This window comes from Pinus tabuliformis, chromosome J, assembly GCF_031772625.1.
Source record: "Pinus tabuliformis cultivar Carrire ecotype Pingquan chromosome J, CPIR1, whole genome shotgun sequence".
NCBI classification, from domain to species: domain Eukaryota; kingdom Viridiplantae; phylum Streptophyta; class Pinopsida; order Pinales; family Pinaceae; genus Pinus; species Pinus tabuliformis.
Window position 1 is genome coordinate 648,881,612 of NC_142295.1, and position 3,955 is coordinate 648,885,566.

A 3,955-nucleotide genomic window follows, 5' to 3' on the forward strand; every position below is an offset into this window, starting at 1 on the left:
GTCAAAAAGGATATTCAAATTCTTCCTCCTCCTAAAGAAATTGACAAGACTACTTCTGTTTTTAATCTTGAGAATGAGATTGCAAAAATTAAGATATCAGTCCCTTTTAATGAAATTCTCAAGGTAGACAAATACAGAAGCAAAATTGTTGAAATGCTTAATTCACAACCAGGAGTGGCTGATATCCTAAATGTACAAGAAGATAACCCTGTTATCTGCTTGGGTCCAAGACTTGAGGATGAACAAAATGAAGAGTTTCCCCCTTTTTACATAAGCATTAGCATTCATGATATGACTCTACATAATGCTATGTTAGACTCAGGGGCATCACATAATCTCATGCCTAAGGTAATCATGGAAAGACTGGGGTTAGAGGTAACTAGGCCATATAAGGATTTATTTTCCTTTGGTTCAAAAAGAGTCCATTGCATTGGTTTGATAAAAGATGTTGTTGTGGGGCTCACACAAATTCCAACAAAAAAAATTGTTATGGATATTGTTGTTGCAGACATTCCACCAAAGTTTGGGATGCTTCTTTCAAGGTCATGGGCAGCAAAAATCAAGGGCACAATGCAGATGGACCTTACATATGCTACCATCCTAGTGTTTGGTGAACAAAGGAGGTTGTATCGCGAGACAAGGATGGCCTACATGGTAAGCAGCAAAGACAAGCCTCAGAATTTTCCTATTTATTCATGTGATACTGGTCTTGGGTCAGCTATCCTTTTCAATGAATCAGTTGCAAAAGAATCACAAGATGAACCTGCGGAAAATCAGTGTCAAGAAGGGCAGCAAGGAGATGAAAGAGACATCATGGTTGCTGGTCATTATACTTTTATGGATCAGCAGGAAAATAAGGGGCAGGAGCTGGGATTTGGATCACTAGTCCAACTGAAGAAAGTAAGTTTCTCTCATACAAATTAAACTTTGATTGTACCAACAATATGGCTGAGTACGAATCTATGATTTTAGGTTTGGAAGCCTTGATAAAATTGAAAGCTAAAAACATTGCTATTTGTGGAGATTCTGAATTGGTAATTAAACAAGTAGAAGGTGCATATCAAACTAAGGATGCAAGGATGAGAGCATACAGAAACTTAGTGTTGGAGATGTTGGAAAAATTTACCTTTTTCCTTATTCATCTGGCTTCTTGTTCTTATCCTTGAGACTACTTCAGATGTGCTTGTTTTAGGTACAGTCTTTTTACCATGAACTTTTTCCTTAGTTGATTGCTGAGGTTGATCTTGGATGATGAGTGGTTTCACTTGTTTTCTTACTTGTGAATTTGGAACTCTTTTAGCTCTTGCTTCTGTTTGGAGCTCAGCTATTGTAGAATCTCTAGCAGGTTGAGGAGTGAGGCCAGTCTGGCTTTTGAAGCCAGCCATGAAAATGAATGAATTCCAATCTCTGTCTACCTTTTGGAGCCCATCTAAAACCAATAGTTTGATTAAACCATGATGAAACAAAGAGGTTTCACAATCCTCTTTCCTCAGCTGTACTTTATCACACATCTTACTCAAACTACGGAAAAGATAAAAAGGTAAGTCTATGGAGACCTTCCCGGTGAAATGCAAAAGGAGTTTAAAATGGTAAGAGTAAACCTTGTTATACCTTCCTTCACAAGTCAGATATTTCTGTATGCAAGTGAGTAAATGAGCATAATATTCTTTGACATAACTCCTGGGCACTGCCTTACTTAAATCTTCATTTACAAATTCATCCTTCAAAAACTCCTTGCAAGGATTCATGTCAAACTTGAAGTTTTTAAACCATTGCTCTTGTCCTCGTGGGATTTCTGTCACAGTAGATATCACTTCTGGCGAAACCTGCAATTCTATCATGGCTACTTTTGAATTCAAGCCTATGAAGTTAAGTGCAAATTCTTTGGTTACCTGTGCGTGCCCTCCTTGTAACTTTTTGCAAAAATTCCAGCACCCAGCCTTTTTAAATGCTTTCTCCACCTCTTTATTTCTCAGCATTATATCTAAGCCTTCAGGCTCAGTCCTTTGACATTTGCCGGATCTGTGCTCCTTTTTCTCCATTGATTCTTCCAAGTCTTCGCAGACAATGACTACCAGCTCTGGTTGGAATTGTGATTCAGCTTCTATTTGAATTCAGCCTCGCTTGATTATCAGCCTCGCTTGATTATCAGCGGTGAGGGCGGGCAGTCGCGTGCCGATTGGGCTACGGGCGTAGAATGCCCCCTGCCAGGGGCTTTTCCCTAGGCATCGAACAGTCGACTCAGAACCAATCCTTTTCCCGAAGTTACGGATCCGTTTTGCCGACTTCCCTTACCTACATTGTTCTATTGACCAGAGGCTGTTCACCTTGGAGACTTGATGCGGTTATGAGTACGACCGGGCATGAACGGTACTCGGTCCTTCAGATTTTCAAGGGCCGCCGAGGGCGCACCAGACACCGCAAGACGTGCGGTGCTCTTCTAGCTGCTGGACCATATCTCCGGGTGAACCGATTCTAGGGTGGGCAAGCTGTTAAAAAGAAAAGATAACTCTTCCCGGGGCCCCCGACGACGTCTCCGGATTTCCTAACGTTGCCGCGTGCCGCCATGTCCCGGTTCGGGAATATTAACCCGATTCCCTTTCGATGCTCGTGCAGAGTGCACCCTTGATACAAGGCTTCCCCATCTCTTAGGATCGACTAACCCATGTCCAAGTGATGTTCACATGGAACCTTTCCCCACTTCAGTCTTCAAAGTTCTCATTTGAATATTTGCTACTACCACCAAGATCTGCACCGGGGGCCGATCCACCCAAGCTCACGCCCGAGGTTTCTCAGCGACCCCCGCGTCCTCCTACTCATCGGAGCCAGGCAATTGCTCCGACGGTCGAGTATAGGTTGCGCGCTTCAGCGCCATCCATTTTCGGGGCTAGTTGATTCGGCAAGTGAGTTGTTACACACTCCTTAGCGGATTTCGACTTCCATGACCACTGTCCTGCTGTCTTAATCAACCAACACCCTTTGTGGGATCTAGGTTAGCGCGCAATTCGGCACCGTAACTCGACTTTCGGTTCATCCCGCATCGCCAGTTCTGCTTACCAAAAATGGCCCACTTAGAGCTCTCGATTCCACGGCGGGGCTCAATGGAGCAGCCGCACCCTCTTACCTATTTAAAGTTTGAGAATAGGTCGAGGGCGTTATGCCCCCGATGCCTCTAATCATTTGCTTTACCCGATAAAACTCGCGCGTGAGCTCCAGCTATCCTGAGGGAAACTTCGGAGGAAAGCAGCTACTAGATGGTTCGATTAGTCTTTCGCCCCTATACCCAAGTAAGACGAACGATTTGCACGTCAGTATCGCTACGAGCCTCCACCAGAGTTTCCTCTGGCTTCGCCCTACTCAAGCATAGATCCCCTCTCTAGGGGGGTGCATCGTCGATCGACCTTGAGCTTATGCGAAGGGTTCGAGTTTTTAAACCATTGCTCTTGTCCTCGTGGGATTTCTGTCACAGTAGATATCACTTCTAGCGAAACCTGCAATTCTATCATGGCTACTTTTGAATTCAAGCCTGTGAAGTTAAGTGCAAATTCTTTGGTTACCTGTGCGTGCCCTCCTTGTAACTTTTCGCAAAAATTCTAGCACCCGGCCTTTTTAAATGCTTTCTCCACCTCTTTATTTCTCAGCGTTATATCTAAGCCTTCAGGCTCAGTCCTTTGACATTTGCCGGATCTGTGCTCCTTTTTCTCCATTGATTCTTCCAAATCTTTGCAGACAATGACTACCAGCTCTGGTTGGAATTGTGATTCAGCTTCTATTTGATTATCAGCCTCGCTTGATTATCAGCAGTTGAATTTTAAATTTTGTCGTTTAAAATCTTTCAAGTTGTAATCTTGCAGATTTGTCATTTCATGCAAGACTTACGACCATCATTAAGTTTTAAGCACGGTGGTCTTTCTTGGAAATGGTGATTCATGCGTATCAACAGATCTAGTGGTGA

The 3,955-nt window shown here is 43.4% G+C and overlaps 1 pseudogene; it reads right to left on the reverse strand.

The window, feature by feature from the left end:
• Positions 1 to 2,310: 2,310 nt before the first annotated feature.
• On the reverse strand, positions 2,311 to 3,554 carry LOC149228586 (25S ribosomal RNA; annotated as a pseudogene).
• Positions 3,555 to 3,955: the final 401 nt, after the last annotated feature.